The sequence below is a fragment of the Erinaceus europaeus genome, chromosome 13 (assembly GCF_950295315.1).
Source record: "Erinaceus europaeus chromosome 13, mEriEur2.1, whole genome shotgun sequence".
Classification (NCBI taxonomy): Eukaryota; Metazoa; Chordata; class Mammalia; order Eulipotyphla; family Erinaceidae; genus Erinaceus; species Erinaceus europaeus.
Genome location: NC_080174.1, coordinates 31,684,809 through 31,705,472, shown reverse-complemented (window position 1 = coordinate 31,705,472; position 20,664 = coordinate 31,684,809). Strand labels below are relative to the sequence as shown.

Here is a 20,664-nt window from a genome sequence, read left to right as displayed (position 1 = left end):
AGGTCACATAGGCTCCTAAGCTGAATATGGGCCCCAGATCAGATCAAATTGATGGGATTTACAGTCAACAATATTTATACACCTTTCCATATTTGGGAGTTACTCTCTTCCCTGATCCAGCTTTATAGCCCTTTTTTCCAGCCACAACATCATCTTACTGGACAATAACTTGGGTCCACCTGCATATCAGATGTCAGGCTCAAGAAAAAAACAAAACTAGTATAGTCATGGGCTCTTTGGAATATAACTAAGATAGGACTACTAACTATAAAACGGAGACACCCCCCGCCCCCAACTCTTCATCTGAACTATTCCAGCCATTAGTTTCATGATTAATCAGCAATTTGTTTGGCTCTATATGTTAACTCTTTTTTCAGCTACCAGGTTCCAGATGTTACCATGATGCCAACTGGACTTCCCTGTGCAGACAATCCCACCAATGTGTCCTGGAGCCCTGCTTCCCCAGAACCCCGCCCCACCAGGGAAAAAGACAGACAGACTGGGAGTATGGATCAGCCAGCCTGTCAATGCCCATGTTCAGTGGGGAAGCAATTACAGAAATCAGACCTTCCACCTTCTGCACCCCATAATGACCCTGGGACCATACTTCCAGAGGGATAAAGAATAGGGAAGCTATCAGGGGAGGGGATGGGATACAGAGTTCTGATGGTGGGAATTGTGTGGAGTTGTACCCCTCTTATCCTATGGTTCTTGTCAGTGTTTCCTTTTTATAAATAAAAATAAAAAAACCTGTTTCTGAAAGGTGAATCAATGTGTTAAGTAAACCACTAAATAGCTTAGTAATATTTAATACTACTGTTTAATAAATACACTTTCTATTTTTTTTGTCATTGACCCTTGCAATCAGACTTCAGTTAAAGTGATGATTCTGAGGGTCCTGGCCAGCTGCACCAGCATCACTTGTTAGAAAGGCAAACTCCCAGCCCATCCCAGATCTACTGAACTATAAATTACGGGTATGAGGCCCAGAAAGATGTGTTAAAAACAAACAGACAAACAAAAAACCCTTCCAGGTGTCTGATTCAAGTTCATTTTAAGAAACACTGAGTTTAGGAGTCATCAATATGCAGACACAAGCCCTGCCCCCCTTCAATTACAACTTTCAAAATACTCAGCTAAAAGAAATTCATGTGCATTTAAACCTATATGCTATAACCTAAGATTCTTATCAATATTCGCTTTGAGGGAAGAGTAAAACCAAATGATCACAACTTACATATAATTTTTCCAGGTCCTATGCTGGCTTTGAGTCTTAGGATGCAGGGTACTGGGCAAAGAAAGAGATGAGAAGGCTACAGCAATCCATTCAGACATGGACCCCAGAGCTCTATGGGGTAACCTGGTGACAGGTCAGTGAGTGTCCACCTAAGTGGGGAGGAAGAGTTATTCATTAGCAGAGCAAACTTTGCATGGCAATGCTTCCTCCTCCCTCATGCTAGGCTGAGACTCTTGGCTAGTATTTGTTATATGTTACAGACTCTGAAGAGCAGAACCTATAATTAAACATATAAAACATTTCTACAGCAAAACAGATGCAAATTCTCACTAAATCAGATAAAAAGCTTCACATTAGTTCAAGGTTCTCTACCAAAAAATTCTCAAGAAACACTTTTGAGGATTTTTTTTTTTTTTTTGTCATCATTAGGGTTTCACTGCTCTGGGCCAACCTATTTCAGACAGAGAAAAAGATGTAGGTTGAGGGTGCCTAAGGGGAGAGAGACTATAATAGTAGAACTTCCCTGAGTGAGGTGGGGAGTCAGCTTGAATCTGGGTACACATGGTAGAGCAGGTTAATTTGTTTAATTACTCATTTTATCATAGAAACAGAGAAACTACATCTGAACTTCAAACATCTTGTCAAAGTTCTAACTAGTAACAACTATTCTCAGGTGATTTTATTCTTGCTTTCTTATGATAATAAACAGGTCACCATTTTTCACATAACAAGAGAGAAATGAGAAATGTAAGTTTCCTATCAGTTGCCCTCGTCAGACCAGACTGAGTCAGACTTGGGCAATAAAGGAGTTTCCACTTGCCCATGGGGTCTTAACTTGGAAAAGGGCATGGATGGTGTATGGAAATAATTCACACATCATCATGAGGTGAGAAGAGAAACAATCAGCAGCTGGTTATCTATGGGCTGACTAATTCTGCTATTGAATTATTGAGACATAGTATTTCCATTTTGGAGGTTTCTTTTCTTGGACATTTCTGCTGTTCTTCAGTATGGCCATCAGCACACAGAAAGAGAAAAGAAGAATAAAATCTGATGCGCTATGAATGATGGTCAACCCTCCTGACTTGCCCAGTATATGTCAACTCTGGTACTAGTGCTTTCCCGGCATTGTATCGCATTTAATGTTGACTTAGTGGTCTAAAAACTGGTAACAGATATCTCAAAGACTGTGTATGTTCACAACTCGCTCTCATATGTTTGGAGGAATTAAAGATTTGGATTACCAAAGACTGATTTAAGCCTAGTGTCTTATTTCTTGATTCCAAACGTGGCTATAAATACAAAGTTTTATGCATTTTTGCCAGTGCCATCTATAGCATCATCTCTAATATTTCAGGAAGAGGAAATGAAATGAAGGAAATTCAAGATAATCATTGACACTTTGAAAATCCTATATTGATTGGTGAGATAGTATGTCTTTTAGAATGTTAACAGAGGGATGAGTCTGTTAACAATACAAAACAGGATATACAGAGATATTGTCAAGATATACATATAATGCTGACTTAAATAAATATGCAAACATATTCTTCCCCCAAATAATTACAATTTAGTCAAACTCACACCCCCCAAGTTCCTCTCCATTTAGTACCTTTTTATAGTACTTTTTATTTTTTCCTGTCATCTGTATTTAGTCTTATAGGAAAACCAGAGCAAAGTCCTACGATTTTCATATACTAATTAAATTAAATCTACTTATTTTTAAATAGAATAAATTAATTTCTTACCTGTAAACTAAATTTATGCATATTACAGTAAATCATAGAGGGATAAGTACAGTGATGCAGTTAAAAATTTATTTGGGAGTGAATTAAACTTTCCAGCAAACTTATATAAATGTAAAGCATTAAAAAATAAAAAGGTAAAAGTTATTTAAGCAGGTAGGCCATTTCTTCAATATGGCTCTTCTTAAAATTTAAACATCTGTCTCTTGATTATTTATTTATTTATTTATTGTCTCTTGATTATTAAGTCTCAAATGTACAGAATAACCACTGGTGAATTTTCTTTGTCACAATCAAATACACGGTTATGGATAATTTTCTATGTATACCAAAACTATAGGGTGAGAAAAAAAATAAAGTGGTAAGAGAGGAAATGACCCTCAAAAATATATTATGTTTTTCCCCCCAGAATTTTACTGTTTGAGAAAAAAATTTAAAAAAAGATGAACTACCATTAATAACAGGAATGATTACCAGAAGTTCTTGAGATATTCAAATTGCACTAGTAGCATTTCAAAAAATACATTTTGAAGCAGTCCACTTATGCTTTAACACTGAACCAAAGTCTGTGCAATTGGCATGTTAAAAAAAAAAGCATTGCTTGAACAAAGTTATGATTTTCAATGACACTAAATCTTATACTGAAAAATACCATAGCTCAAAACTAGTAATGCCATGTGGCTATGTTCCATTACATATACAAGAGTACTGAGAGACCAGGCCACTTACTAAGTTGGGTACATATATTTATTAAATTGGGTACATAGATCATTTACTGTCACAAAGCCTAGCATCTTAACAGGTTCATGTGAGCATTATACTGACTGAGTGACTCTCTGTGGCTTAGCTTCTTCAGTAAGATGAGGAGATGCATGAGATGATTGCAAGACCGTCTTAAGATAATGGTCCTGTGATCTAGGACCTGGTCATGGTAGTGATGGGGGGCAATATTAAGAAAATCCTTTTGACCCCTCTGGGTTTGTCCTTTTGCCTTCCCTTTGCAACAAATTTAAACTGTCACTTATAAAAAAGAAGGGAAAAAAGTCCCTTTGGAAGCAATCCCTTGAGGAAGTAAGTCACCCTGAGGCCAAGAACAAAATGATCAATCTAAAACCTATACCAATTTTTTTAAACATTTTTTATTTATTATTGGATAGAGACAGAGAGAAGTTGAGAGGAGAGGAGAAGAGACAGAGAGGGAGAGAGATAGACACCTGCAGCAGTGCTTCACCACTTTTGAAGCTTTCCCCCCTGTAGGAAGCAGGGAGCAGGGGCTTGAACCCAGGTCCTTATGCATGGTAATGTGAGCGCTTAACCAGGTGCACCACCACCTGCTCCCCATACAATGGTTTTTATGTAGCTACCCAACCCCTGCAAATAGGACAGACAATTATTAGTCCATTTTGCTGAATTAAGAAAAGTTTGGGAAATCCCATGTGAATGGTCATAGCCTCTAGGGTATAGGCAGGAGCTTGAAACAGACGCTCTTTTATTAACTGGTACAGACAGTTCACTATTCTAATGACTAGAGAGTAGTAAAATAAATATATAACACTTGGATGTCAGCCTTGCCAACAACCCCACTGTTGTTTGGCTGTCAGTTTCAAAGAGGTACCCACCTCTGTGAGCCACCCACTTTTCATTAATTAAAAAAACTGCATTCTAACAGTTTATATATCAATTTCAGGTGCACTGACATCATAACTGTCAACATCTACATTTACTACATTCAGTTCACCACTAAATGTCCAATTCTATCCTTCACCATACAGTTGACCCCTTTTACTGGATACTGACCCAACCTCTTTTTATTTAACTTCTGGTAACCAGTAATTTAGCCTTAAGGTATATTTTGCTTCATTCACGTCACTGGAGTGTTTGGCTTCTCTAAGTGGCACATATACATGAAATCACACACCATACACCTTTCTTGCCTGCTTTTTTTTCTTTTGTTTTCTTTTTTTATTTAAGAAAGGAGACATTAACAAAACCGTGGGATAGGAGGGGTACAACTCCACACAATTCCCACCACCCGATCTCCAAATCCCATCCCCTCCCCTGAAAGCTTTCCCATTCTCTATCCCTCTGGGAGTATGGACCCAGGGTCATTGTAGGTTGAAGAAGGTGGAAGGTCTGGCTTCTGTAATTGCTTTCCCGCTGAACATGGGCATTGACTGGTCGATCCATACTCCCAGTCTGCCTCTCTACAGTGTGTGGACAGAGATGTTAAAGGGCTAGTTTGGTGTTAGGAGTGTACATCATGGCCACATAGGAATTTTATTTTACAAAGTCTGGGATCACTAATAGACTGACTAATAGTCAGTTTTTTTTTTAAATTTTTTATTTAAGAAAGGATTAATGAACAAAAACATAAGGTAGGAGGGGTACAACTCCACACAATTCCCACCACCCAATCCCCATAACCCACCCCCTCCCATGATAGCTTTCCCATTCTCTAGCCCTCTGGGAGCATGGACCCAGGGTCGTTGTAATAGTCAGTTTTTAAAGCTTTTATCAAAAAAGGAACTATTCCAAACTTCAAATGGAACAAAAATTTGGATGTTAGGCCAGAAGTACAAAAATACTTAGAGGAAAAATTTGCAGAATCCTTTTTTGATATAAGCTTTAAAAACATCTTGGATGATTCAAGACTAACTGAAAGGAAAACAAAAACAAAAATAAACCAATGGGACTACATCAAACTAAAAAGCTTCTGCACAGCAAAAGGAACCACCAACAAAATAGAGAGACTCCCTATAGAATGAGTGAATATCTTTACATACTATACTTCAAAGCGCTAGTAACTAAAATAAATGAGTTCACCAAACTCATCAATTAAAAAAAAACAACTTTGAAATATGAGAAAACATGTGCAGAATTTTTCACCAAAAAAGAGGTCCAGAAAGCCAAGAGACATATGAATGACTGCTCAAAGCCATCAATGATTAGGGAAATGCAAATACAAATAACAAGATACCACTTTAAACCCAGGAAAATGTCATAAACTAGGAAAGACAGAAGCACCTATTGTTGGAGATACTGTACGGGGAAAGGAACTCTCTTATATTGCTGGCGAGAATGTAAATTAGTCTACTCTCTGTGGAAAACAATTTAGACTCATCTCAATGCTAGAAATGCACATACCTTATGACCAGAAATTCTTTCCTCCAAAGGAAAGAAAGACATCTATCCAAAGAGAACTATGTATACCTATGTTCACAGCAGAACAATTTGCAGTTGTCCAATGACAGATATGTGGCTAAAAAGTTGTAGTATATGTACTACATTGTGAAATACTACTAAGACATTAAAAATAATTGAAGTCACCTCCTTTGCCTCATTTGGATGGAAATTTAATGTTATGTGAGATAAGTTATGTTATAAGTTATATGTTATATATACATATATATACATATGTTATATATACACATATATATATGTTATAAGTTATGTTATAAGTTATGTGAGAATGTTATGTGAGATAAGTTATGAATGTTATGTGAGATAAATGTTATGTGAGGTAAGCCAAAAAGAGGAAAAAATACCAGATTATCTCATTTGCAGGTGAAATTTATGAAACAAGGACTGAAAGGAAAAACACAAAGTAAAACTTTGCACCAAAGCAAAGGACTCTGGAGAAGGAGGGGGAAGGAGGAGGCCTGGGGGTGTCTTTGCGATCTTGATGCATGATGGTAGTCAAGTACTTAGGTCAAGGGAAAGAGTGTTTTGCAGATACCTATCATGGAGAGATGAGAAGTTGTATCCATGTGTTAATGACTGTATTGTAAACCATTAACCCTTCAATAAATTGGTAACAAAAAATGCACCTAATGTAATAGAGGAATTGAGTTTTTCATTTTAATCAATTTCAGTAAAATCACATTAAAATATCCACAAGTGATATCTATCTTACTGGATAGTGCCAATCTAGTTTGCCTCAAATACCAGTTTTCTTGGACATGTTTCATATGTCAGAGTCCAGAGGATTATAAATGGTACATTCATTTAACAAGTACTTACTGAACACTTCCTGGGTGCTGGGCACCATTTAAGTCTCCAAACAGTGTTGATAGAGAACCATGGACAATTCCTGTCCTGTGTTTGTTAGCTAGATCAAATTCTGAAGACGCATCAAAGCTTGATGTAGTTTCTCAGGTTGCTCTTAGGAAAAGGTGGGAGAGGAAATATAGTAATGCTACACTAAGCATGAAAGCACTGCTTTTTCATTTCTTCATATTTACTGTTACAGAAGCTAGGGGAAACTTTAAAAAGAGATATCTGAATGGCTACTACTCATTCACCGACAAGTGAAATAACATATCCCAGGCATGGGAAATTATCTGTGAGTAATTTCCTCTTGCACAAACTTAAATTTACTTAAAAGAAAAAAGTCAGTGGGACTTGCATTCTTAAGCTAAGAAAAAGTAAGTGGTATTTAATTACAGTAACAGTCACAGAATAGTATAAGTGGGTTTCTAGCTACAAGCAGTGGGGCAAAAGAACATGTATCCCAATTAGGTATGAAATGATCAGGTTTTCTAGAAAGTATTTGTATAAGTAAGGCAGATTGCATTCTTTATCTTTTCAACTCAACTCTTAACTAAGACATTCTTAGTAGTTTGATGAGTCGAGTCCCATATGCTTTTCCTCAGAAAAGTATAGGTGGAGGGAGGTATGTATGTTTTTTTGTACACATCTCAATTAAATACAAATAATGCAACCCCCCCCCCTCTCATCACCCCTCTTTTTTCTTTTATACCAGAGTGCTGTTCATCTCTGGTTTATGGTGGTACTGGGAACTGAACTGGTACCTCAGAGTCTCAGGCTTGTGAGTCTTGTGCGTAATAATTATGTTCTTTCCCAGTCCCAATACAATCTCTAAGAAACATCAAAATGGTTTAGTTTAGTGCTTCTCTGGATTTCCATTTGCTTCTCCTGTTCTCTTGTAGTCAATTCTCTTCTAGTCTACTCAGCCCTCTTCCTACCTCACTGGGATTTAGATAATAGAATGCCAAAAATAGGTGTATGCTTTTGTTTGATCTGAATCTAGGTTTGCCTCGAATTTTAAAGATTAGGGACAACCTGGTTTGGGATACGGTATTTTAAAAATAACTCTCTCCACTGAACTAACATTGTCACTTGAAGTAACAGTTTCACAAAGTAAAAGAACCTAACTCTTCTTAGTATTCCAATGGGGCTATACATAAATACTGAATCAACTTGACCCCCTGCAACTAAGTGACTCCTCTCTCTCTCCATCACTTTTTCTCTGAAGATTGAGTAAAAAAAAGTTACAGTGATTAGGAAACAAATTCAGAACTTAGTACTCCAGATACAAAATACATTTAGAGACTATTATCTGTTAGAAAAGGCTGAATCTCAAAAAACTCTGCTGGTATCATGCTGCATGAAAACATTACTAGAAACTTGTGGCAGTTTTAGTGACAAATATGCTATGCTTGAAAGGTCTTCTAAAGTCCTTATTCATATTCAGAAATGCTAAATAGAGTAGTCACACACCATTTTATAGCCATAAGGGTATTAAAAAGAAAGACGGCAACTGATGTTAATTTTTAGGAAACTACAGAAATTATTTTTAAAAAAATCTACATTTCAAACAGAATTTAAATAGTCACTTGCATATGCAGAAGATCTTTGAATCATAGATCTTGTGGCTTTGTGTTTTGTTCTACTGGCATGGGAAGGCCATGCAAGGTACTGTACTGTTTTGCTGCAAAAGAAAGAAGTGGGGAGGAGATGCAGCCATTTCAGACAGGATGAGGAAAATTAATTAAGATAAAACATCTCTGAAAGTTTCCACTTACGCATTTCAGGTGCTGGGACCAAATTATTCTAGTTGGAGAACCACAGCTAGAGAATCTACTTCTTTGATATTTGAGTTGCTTAAGTTCCCAAAGATAAAATGAAGGGCTTCAAATTTCCACCTCTATCATAAGAGGCTGATGATGCAATTAGAACTACTTGTCTGACCAAAAATATTTCTTACTGTTGCTGCTTCTAAGCAGTACAGACCATGCACTGTGTCTGGCTCTTGTGTACCTTAAAATGACCTCACCAATGAGTTCTGGAACCTCACCTCCCCAGAGCCCTACCCCACTAGGGAAAGACAGAATAGGCTGGAGTATGGATTGATCTGTTAATGCCCAGGTCCAGTGGAGAAGCAGTTATAGAAGCCAGACTTCCCACCTTCTGCACCATATAAAGATCTTTGGTCCATACTCCCAGAGGGATAATGAAGGGGATGGGGTGTAGAACTCTGGTGGTGAGAATTGTGTGGAATTGTCTCCCTCTTATCCCACAATCTTTCAATCACTATTAAATCACTAATTTAAAAAATTGAACTACTTGTTATTGACAACTTATAAGAGAACAAGATAAAAAGAAACAAAAATGGAAAACAAACAACTTGAGATAATTTGGATTTTTTTTTTTGCAGACTATATTATAAAAACTCTGGCCTCAGGAGTCAGGCAGTAGAGCAGTGGGTTAAGCACACATGGCACAAAGTGCAAAAACCAGTGTAAGAGTCCTGGTTCAAGTCCCAGGCTCCCCACCTACAAAGGGGTCACTTCATAGGCAGTGAAGCAGGACTTCAGGGGTCTATTTTTCACTCCCCCTCTCTGACTTCCCTTCTTCACTCCATTTCTCTCTGTCCCCTCCAACAATAACAGCAATGGCAACAATAACATTAACAACAACAACAACAATGGCAATAAAATGGGGAAAATGGCCTCCAGGAGAAGTGGATTCATAGTGCAGGCACTAAGCCCCAGCAATAACCCTGGAGAAAAAAAAAGAAAAGTTGTAATGAGGATGGGGGTGTGGGGAAGAAGACTTCTGCACTGTTGGTGGGACTGTGAATTGGTCCTCTGTGGAAAATGTAGTCTCCCTAATATTCCTCAGAGTATTAAAAATGGTCCTACCATACAATCCAGCAATTCATCTCCTAGTTATCTACCCAAAGAATATATAATACATACTGAAGAGGTTTATGTTAAGTTCTGTTCACAGAAGTACTATTTGTAATTGACAGAATTTGGAAGTAACTCAAATGTCCAATGATACACAAGTAAAGTGACAATATGGGATAATCCTCTTTCATATAGGATAAGAAAAATATTTATGTCATAATGTTATATACACACATGATGGAATACTACTCAGCTGTAAGACATGATAAAATCTTTTACTACTAGGTGGGTGGAACTTGAAGAAATAATGCTAAATTATGTGTCAGAAAGGAGGTGAAAAAATATCAGATAATCTTACTCATAGGTGGGACTTAAGAAACAAAACAAGAAAAAATGGAGAGTAAAACTTAGGATGGTCTATTGAGGCATATAAAAGCATTCTAAAAGAGGGAGGTGTGTGGAAAACCAGTGTTCTATGATAGAGAAATTGGGCATGCTGGTGGAAGGTGTGGCCTGCTGATACCTATAATGAGGTGATAGGAAATTGTATACCATGAAAACAACTGTTTTGTAAATCAACATTTCCCCAAAAAAGTGATCTAAAATTTAATAAAGTGAGCACAAGCTCCTAAAATGAATAAACCGGAGGGGAGTATGTTAAGATGTTAAGTAGAATCAGCAAAGAGTGAAAGACAACTAAAAAAAGTATACTGGGGAAAGAGAGAAAGGAAAGAGGTAGAGAGGGTCCTGGTGCATGATGGTGGAAAGGATGTAAATTGGGGGAGGATGCATTTTGCAGACACCTATTATAAAGAGATGAGATATTGTAGTTATATGTCAATAATCATACTATTAATCCCTTAATAAAATGGTAAAGTATAGTAATATATCAAACGAGCTAGATTATTTTCTAAAGCTGAGTTATCACAGCTACCTGAGTCTCAAGATATGACTTTATAATAGGTATTTCACTGAGGCCCAATCTCTGAAAAATGCCACAGCACCTGGCAATGCCCAGCAAAAATTCCCAAGTCAGTTTCTGATGTGGCATTTAGGACTCAAGTGCTGTATTTCCCATCTTTACATAGAAGAACATCCATAAAATCAAGAAGACAGTGACAAAGTTCAATTACAGGCATAGATGGGCTGCCTGCCAACTTAGTGAGGGGTGGTTATTGGGTGGGCATGTTTGTGCCTTCACTCCTCCTGGGCTTAACACTTGCTCTGGACTTCAGAGGGATCTATGCCTTCTCCTTTCTTTGTTTTACCTTTCAGCCAGAGACACCTGCAATGCCCTACTACTTCCTAGGGAGTTGCAAAAGTTTGCCAGCCTCATCTGCTCCCAGAATTCCAGACTTGCACAAGGGAAGGTGCTGTTGGGGCTATACCTGAATGACAGTGGTGGGGTCCATACAGAGCTTATTGCTGCAAAAGAATGAGGGCTATAAGTCTGGCCAAGGACCTTAAAGACAGCTAAGGCATATGGTTCTACGGGAATGTGATGTACCTTTCGGGAAAAAGCATGATCACCGATCCAGCTGATCTAGCTCACACCTATCAGTGAGTGCTGTTGATTCTATATCTCAAATCTATCTGCTCCCCTATATATCTACTACTATCACCAGCATTTCTAACCTGGCTCAGTGCTACTGTCACTCATTGTTCTGTTTTTAATTCCCTCCTGCAATGGAGGCTCCACAAGAACACCCCTGAGTGGTGATGCACTGGGAGGACTCATAGAACTTAGCATATGACCATGGGGTCATGGCTATGACATATTATAGTCACATCTCATTTACTCCTTGGTAGAACCCAAACTGGAGACTGACCACATCCTTGCTCTCACCCTTCCTCCCAGTTGTCACCTTCCCTTCAATCTCTTTGTCCCTAAGACAGGCTCTGTTTCCTGCTGCTTCTTCCTTAAAAGACAAACTCAACTTCTCTCTCTGGATTTATAGCCTTCAAGTTCCTACCACCAACTGCTTTGTAGAAAATCCAACCACATCTAATTTTGTTGTAATCACACAACTTCAGAGAACCCAGGGTCATGACCCTGAGCCCTGCTATACCCTTAACCATATGGCACATTCAGGGTCCCATTCAGTCTTGCCACAGTCCCTAACCCAGCCTGAAATTTGTGCCCTCACCTCAGCACTTTGATTCCAATAATCTCATTCCTTTTTTTTTTCCTATTCTACACTTATGGCTGGGGGAGAGAAATGACAAGGAGGAGAGAAAACCAAAAGTCAGAAGTAGCTCATGGGACTGTATTTATCTACATGATTTTTCTCTTTTATTTAAACATTTTTATTAGTGATTTAATTTTGATTTACAAAATTATGAGATAATGGGTTTAATTCCACACTGTTCCCACCACCAGAGTCCCTTCATTGGAAACTACAGTAGTTCTCCCAAGGTCACAAATAAGGGTTGACTCTTCCTCCCTCCCTCCCTCCCTCCCTCCCTCCCTCCCTTCCATCCTTCCTTCCTTCCTTCCTTCCTTCCTTCCTTCCTTCCTTCCTTCCTTCCTTCCTTCCTTCCTTTTCATCTCCAGGGTTATTTTTGGGGCTTGGTGCCTGCACCACGAATCCACTACTCCTGGAGGCCATCTTATTTTTTTTCCATTGTTGTAATTGGTGGTGTTGCTGTTATTATTGTTGTTTTGCTGCTACTGTTGTTGGATAGGACAGAGAGAAGAGGAGGGGAAGACAGAGAGGGGTAAAGAAAGATAAATACAGGTAGATCTGCTTCACCGATTATGAAGTGACCCCCCTGCACAAGGATCGAACCGGGATCCTTGTGCTTAGCACTATGTGTGCTTGGTCTGGTGTGCTACCACTCGACCCAACCCCGACTATTATTTCTATATCTATCATCTGTCTGTCCGTCCATTCATTTATCTATCTCTACCTATTTTTTCTACAGTCCTCCCTTCCTCCCTTTCCTTCCTTTCTTTCCTGATACTCAACTTTTTAATTTTGTAGTATGGAACAATGCTAAAATTTATCCAGAGTAAAACTAACTTACACAATAGTTTATTGTTGAAGTGATGACATAAGTACTTTGGACTCTAGAGAATATAATTGTACATTTACATGTTACCAAATTTTGATAATGATTTTTATGCTTTTATTATTTACTCTTTAAATCTGAAAAGCCTAGGTTTGGGTTAGCAAACTACAAATACTTTGTTTCTAAAACTAAGAGGCTAAGAATATCTAGTGAGTCTATGGTGTTTTTTTTTTTTTTTAATTTGTAGATAAATCTACCTTTATTAATGTCAAGGTTAATTTATCATCTTTCAAAGGTAGATTCTCTTTTTTATTTTCCCTCTTCTTTCTCCAGATACTGATGGAATTGGAGTTTTTTGGTCATCTCCCCCTAACATTTACCCCTCTGGGAAGGAAATATGGACCAAAATTCTTTATGGGGTGTAGAGGGTAGAAGGTCTGGCTTCTGTAACTGCTTCTCTGCTGAACATGGGTGGTCTAAGGTCAGGTCAATCCATACCCCCAGCCTGTTTCTATATTTCCCTAGTGTACATGGATTTTTTTAAAAAATGTATTTTTACTAATTTACAAAACTTTAAAATAATAGTGGTGTAATTCCATATGGTTCCCACCACCACAGTTCTGGGTCCCCACCACTCCCCCACATTGGAAATTGTAGTAGTTCTCCCAAGGTCACTGATTCTGTCTGATTCTATAGTTATCTATCTACATCTATGTGTATATATATTTTCTATTTTTTAATGTTCCTGCATTCACTTTATTTATAAGTTACCCCAACACCCATCACTACTTCTGGTGTCTTTCCTTTTCTCCTCTTTTCTCTCAGATAAGAGAAATAGTACCTGGCTTCCTCTGGTGTTTTCCAGATTCATTTCCCTTTCATTGCTAGTATAAAAATAAGATTCCTGATGAGAAATGCTTCAGGTTCTGGTGCAAAGGTGTGTGTTTGAGGAGGTGTCTACATGGATTTTTTTTTTCTTAATACTATTCCACAGACTTTGTTATTTTTTCCCCATAAACCACAATCAGCAGAGTTGAAAGGGAACTTGCAGATTATGAAATCCAACCTCTTTACTGATGAGGAAACAAAGGTTATGGAGAAGATGAGAGAAAGGAGGCTGTAGCATCATTAAGAGCTTATAAAAGATTTAACATCCATGACCCCACATCCCAAGGCAGTCAGCGGTAGAACTGGGATCACATGGCGCTTAAGTGAGCATGCTCACTTCACACAAACTTTTTTGATTTCTTTTAAACTCATCTCATGTAGGAAAGGGCTTGATATTTAATCTATAAACTATCTCAGATGACAAATGGGTTTTCTCACTAAAATATCCAATCTATTTTGAAACTGTGGTAAAATCCACAGGACAAAAAAACTACCTAAATGGTTTAAACATTTTTTAAAAGTCCACAGCTCAGTGAAGTTAAGCATACATTCACTTTGTTGTGTAACTGTCATCACCACTACCCGTCTAAAACATGACCAGCTATTTTATGAATAGTTAATTCACAGTAGGTTGAAGAATACACAAAGATTAAATGAAAATGGAAATAAACTCTGGGGGTTAAATTTTTATCTAACAAAACCTATCATGTATACTAGACCCTTTGACAAAGTCTTCATTATTTTTGAAGCACTGAAACAGGAAGTATGGCAAAATTGCTGGCCACCAGGTGAAAAGGTAGCTTTTGCTGCTTTTCTACTTTCTGTATTGGTTGTATCCGCTTACAAAAATGTTACGCAATCCAGGTCATCACAGCCTTTCATATCTCCTCCATAAAAGAATGAGGCAGACAATATTTCTTGGAAAGACAGGCATGTACCCATGCACTACATGTAGATGAAGCTGTCGCTGCCACAAAGAAAGTCCCTTAGCTATTCATCAGCATTTAGCTCAACTCCACAATATATTTAGCAAGATTTCTTTTTTCTTTCTTCCCTTTGTAGTTTAATGACCTCAAATGTACCAACATCCTGTCTTACCTAATCCCTTAACAAGTCCTATCAGATGCCAGGACAGAATAAGACAGCACTGCAGGCAGTGAAATCATTCATGAAGAATTCATTTTTGTTCCAAAAATGTCTAGTGCCAAGCCATTTAACACACTCCATCACATAGCCAGAAAATTAGCCTAGCACTTTAAGAGAAACATTTAATTTTTATAAAACCTTTTTCCTGTCACTGGTTCTTTATCAAACTAATGACCCTCTCCCTAAAAGAAAGTGCACATGTACAAAAACAGCCCACAGAGTAGGAGGGGTACAAGGTATCTCAGGAATCTATGTGGGGATTCCCCTAAAAATCCATAGAACCTAGATATAGACCAGGGCACATAAGGTAGGGCACATGAATGCATAAGTTAGGGGAAAACATATATACCTTAAAGTAAAAGTGTGCAGTAGTCTACAGTGACTCAATAAGTACAGCAAGTAAGTAGAAAGATATAAAAGAAGACACCATAAAGTACTAAATCAGATATTTTCTACTTAGACCTAGATACCCTTCACATCTACTTCCTATTTCACTTCCCTCAATCATTTTAATTTTTACTCTGTAAGGACTACAAAATCTGGATAAGGGTAAGAGATAGCCCTTTTGGCCACTAACAGGCCATCCCATGATCTGGGGTCCTAGTCAGGGAATCCTGGGATTACCACACAGATATGATGGCTAGACCTCTAACAGATCCCTCTCTCCACCATCACTGGTCATCTCCATTAGGAACAACATCATAAACCTTCTGGGACCTCTACAGGACCTTGCCCTTAGTGCAGAACAATAGTAGAAACTTCCTCACTCTTGAAGGGAGACTTGGGTCAACATACTTTGCCACTCTAGGAAGACTGGTACTGAAATGAGTGCAGCCTAGGATACGACCATAGGATGTGAGTTCAGACCAGCGGGGATGCAGAGGATGCACAGGCTCCTGTACTAAATATGGACAGTCATGGGCCCTAGGTCAGATTGATGGGGTCTACAGTTAATGGTATTTATATACTTTTCCCATATTTGGGAGCTACTCTCTGCCTTGACCCAACTTTCTAGTCCGATTTCCAACTCTGACACCATCTTCCCAGACAATACTTTCAGCCCACCTGCAAGTTTGCTATTGGGCTTAGGCAAACATTAATAGTCATGGGCTCTTTGGAATACACATAAAATGAACTTCCTAGTTTCTTCCAAAATGAAGACCCCAAATCTCATCTGCTACATTCTTACCTTTAGGTTCCTGCTAACTAAACAATTTGTTCTGCTTTATATTTTGATGATTTTCAGGCACCAAGCTGCAGATGCTTCCATGATGCCAACCTGACTTCCCTGGACAGAAAACCTTACCAATGAGTCCTGGAACCCTACCTTTCCAGAATCCTGTCCCACTAGGGAAAGACAGAAACCGGTTGGGGGTATGGATTGACCTGTCAATCCCTGTATTCAGTGGAAAAGCAATTACAGAAGCCACAACTCCCACCTTCTGCACCCCATAAAGATCTTTGGTCTATACTCCCAAAGGGATAGTGAATAGAGAGGCTTCTAAAGGAAGAGATGAGATGTGGAACTCTGGTGGTGGGAACTGTATGGAATTGTACCTTTCTTTTTTTTTTAATTTTTAATTATTCATTTAAGAAAGGAGACATTAACAAAACTATAGAACAAGAGGGGTACAATTCTGCACAATTCCCACAACCCGATCTCCACATCCCACCCCCTCCCCTGATAGCCTTCCCATTCTCTATCTCTCTGGGAGTATGGATCCAGGGTCATTGTGGGTTGCAGAGGGTGGAAGGTCTGGCTTCTGTAATTGCTTCCCCGCTGAACATGGGCATTGACTGGTGGATCCATACTCCCAGTCTGTCTCTCTCTTTCCCTAGTAGGGTGGGGCTCTGAGGAAGTGGCGTTCCAGTACACATTGATGGGGTCATCTGTCCAGCGAAGTCTGGTCAGCATCCGGAACCTGGTGGCTGAAAAGAGAGTTAACATACAAAGCTAAACAAATTGTTGAACTATCATGGACCTAAAGACTGTAATAGTGCAGATGAAGTGTTGGGGGTATTCCCTGCATGCTCTTGTGTACTTCTGCTTTCAGGTATATATTTTTCCCTAGTTCTTATCCCACAATCTTATTGATCATTATTAAATCACTAATAAAGCAAGCAAGCAAACAAACAAAACCAAGAAACAAAAAGTCAGTGCTAAATAGTTTTCGGCTTAATGAGTTGTCACGGGTGTGAAGATGACTGTCACTGAAATTTGATGGCAGTGGATAAGCTGTGGAACTATCATCCTGCAATCATACAATCTTGTAAATGATTATTAAATCACTAATAAAAACTTCAAAAGAAAAAGAGAATCCACAGACCCTAGGGTAAAACCCCCCATTGTAAATGAACAAATGAAATTCAATAAGAGTTTACTGTGTTGAGTGGTGCCAGAACTGAATCCTAGTTCTTGGAGCATGCCAGGGAGAATGCCTCTAGTCTGTGGATGAGAAATGACTTCTTAGTTTGATTTCAGGAGCATCCCTAGCTTTTGGTTAGTTGGCTGCTCTGGGACCATTGATGTCCCTCACTAGTCTCTGACATGCTTGATTTACTCTGATGTACTTGGGTTCTGCTCTTTAATTTATTGTTATGGATCTTACTAATCCCCCACTGCATGATTTTATTTCTATACCATGAAAGCAACAACTTCTATTTTGTATTTCATTATTTGTTTTGTCTGTAAAGCCACCTTTCAAAAAATTCTATTTTTTAAAGATTTTTAAAAATTTATTTATAAAATGGAAATATTGACAAGGCCATAGGATAAGAGGGGTACAGTTCCACACAATTCCCACCACCAGAACTCTGTATCCCATCCTCTCCCTTGAAAGCTTTCCTATTCTTTATCCCTCTGTGAGTATGGACCCAGGATCACTGTGGGGGGGCAGAAAGTGAAAGGTCTGGCTTCTGTAATTTCTTCCCTGCTGAACATGGGCATTGACAGTTGATTCATACTCCCAGCCTGTCTCTCTCTTTCCCTAGTGGGGCAGAGATCTGAGGAGGCAGGGTTCCAGGTCAAATTGGTGGGGTTGTCTGTCCAGGGAAATCAGGCTGGCATCTGGAACCTGGTGGCTGAAAAAGAGTTAAGGTATAAAGCAGAACAAGTTGTTGACTAATCGTGAACCTAAAGACAAGAATATTGCAGATGAAGATTTGGAGGTTTACATTTTGGAAAAAGCTAGCAGGTCTATTTTAGATATATTCCAGGGACTTTACTAGTTTTTGCCTGCGTCGGACAGTTAACATGTAGGTGGACCCAAAGTATTGTCTGGGGAGATGGTGTCATAGTTGGAAAAAGAACTAGAAAGCTGGATCAGGAAGAAAGTATCTCCCAAATATGGGAAAAGTATATAGATATTGTTAACTGTAAACCCCATAGATTTGATTTGGGGCCCATCTATATTCAGCAGAGGAGCCTATGTAATGTCTGCATCCCTGTAGGTCTGAGCTCTCATTCTGTGGCCATAGCTAGAAACATTCTAGGCTACACTAATTTCAGGACCCATCTTCCTTGAATGGTAGAGTATGTTGCCCACTCATCCTTTGGAGAATGGAACAGTCCCTACCACTGTTGATCCAAAATGAGGGCAAGGTCATATATGGGCCCACAGTGGAGCCCATTATCTTGTTCCTGATGGAGATGATCAGTGGCAGTGGCAAGAGGGATCTGTTTGAAGTCTAGGTCCATCATGTCTGTGTGGGAATCCCAGGACTCCCTGACTATGGCCCCAGGTGATGGAGTGGCCTGGTAGTGACCAAAGAGTCATCATTAAGTATGCCAGTCTCTTGCCCTTATTCAGATTTTGGAATCCTTACATTACAATCTAACAAGGTTAGCTCCGAAGTGATTGAGGGAAGTGAAATAGGAAATACGTGAGGAGTTTACATAGGTCTAAGTAGAAAATCTTTGATTAAAACTTTTTAAAGCAATTCTGGTTTCCCTATAATTCTATATATATTTTAAAATTAATCAGTCTGTATTGCATCAAAGTAAAAGCCTCTAGGGTGGGGAGGGGGAGGGTTCAGGTCATGAAACATGATAGTAGAAGAGGACCTAGAGAGGGTTGAGTTGTTATGTGGAAAAACTGAGAAATGTTACACATGTACAAACTAGTGTATTTTACTGCTGACTGTCAACTATTAATACCCCCAATAAAGAAAAAAAAAGTTAATCAACCAATTTCTGCTAAAAAACGTTAACTGGGATTTTGATAGTGTGTCTAATGTGCCTGTTGATTTTTCTGGGTAGTAATATCACTTCATAACATTAAATATTTACATTTTTTAAATATTTATTTTATTTATTTATTCCCTTTTGTTGCCCTTTTTTATTGTTGTAGTTATTATTATTGTTGTTGTCGTTGTTGGATAGGACAGAGAGAAATGGAGAGAGGAGGGGAAGACAGAAAGGAGGAGAGAAAGACAGACACCTGCAGACCTGCTTCACCGCTTGTGAAGCGACTCCCCTACAGGTGGGGAGCCGGGGTTCGAACCAGGATCCTTATGCCGGTCCTTGTGCTTGGCGCCACCTGCGCTTAACCCGCTGCGCTACAGCCCGACTCCCTAAATATTTACATTTATGAACATTGAATATGTATGGATTTAGAGTTTAATTTCTCTCATTAGTGTTCTGTAGTTTCTTCTATTTGAGTCTTAAACTTCTTTTGCTAAGCATATTTCTAATTATTTCTTTTTTCATTCTGTTGAAGATGGAATTGCCTTAATTTAATCTTTATACTATTTCATTATTAGTATACAGAAATAGCTTAATTTTGTATATTGATAATTTCTTCTGGAATCTTATTTAATTTTATTATTAATCAGTTCTAATAGTTCACATATTTTTTTGATGTGTGTGTGGTTTAGAGTCTGAAGTATTTTTAAGAATTCTAGGACACAGGAAGCTGGATAGAGGTGCACTTGGTTAAGTGCACATGTTATTATATGCAAGGATCTGGGTTCAAGACCCTGGTCTCCCTGATGTAGGGGGGAAGCTTCACAAGCAGTGGAGCAGGTCTACAAATAGCTCTCTTTCTCTCTGTCTTCCCCTTCCCTCAGAATTTATCTCTGTCCTATTAAATAAATAGAATGGGAAAAATAAAAAGGAAAAAAAAACTGGTCACTGGGAGTGGTGTATTCACTTTGGAGACACTGAGTCCCAGTGGAAATAAAAAACAAAGCAAGCAAGCAAACAAACAAACAGAATTCTAGAGTACAAATGAAGCCAAACATACAAAATCAAGGCTTAAATTTCCATGCAAATAACAAGAACCTAATTTATTAGTCCCTCTGTTCTAAGCACTAGGAGAAGTCCCATTTCTGGGTCACAATTTTGGTGGCAATTCCTTTTCTCAACAACAGGCCACACAGTGAGCTAAAGAGGCAAGCTCCTGTAGCTCCAGGATACACTGTAAAGTGTGAATATTTTCCATGGAAGTGTTAATAAAAGACTGATCAGTCTTTTTTTTTTTTCTAAATTATTTTGGTTTTCATTGTTTTTTTATTTTTATTTCTTTATTGGGGGGATTAATGTTTTAAAGTCAACAGTAAATACAATAGTTTGTACATGCATAACATTTCTTAGTTTTCCACATAACAATACAATCCCCACTAGGTCCTCTGCCATCATGTTCCAGGACTTGAAATTCCCCCCCTCCCCCCGCACCCCAGAATCTTTTACTTTGGTGCAATACAC

The 20,664-nt window shown here is 38.5% G+C and overlaps 1 protein-coding gene across 5 annotated transcripts in view; it reads right to left on the bottom strand.

Moving 5' to 3' along the window:
* BACH2 (BTB domain and CNC homolog 2) overlaps positions 1-20,664 on the bottom strand; it is a 524,461-nt gene that overhangs the window by 231,665 nt on the left and 272,132 nt on the right. Inside the window, exon 3 of one of the 5 annotated variants that reach the window (XM_007530629.2) lies at positions 1,238-1,386. The exons of the other annotated variants lie outside the window; for them this stretch is intronic. The gene's annotated coding sequence lies outside the window, so the exon portion shown is untranslated. The remainder of the gene's footprint in view (positions 1-1,237; positions 1,387-20,664) is intronic. 5 annotated transcript variants of the gene reach the window in all.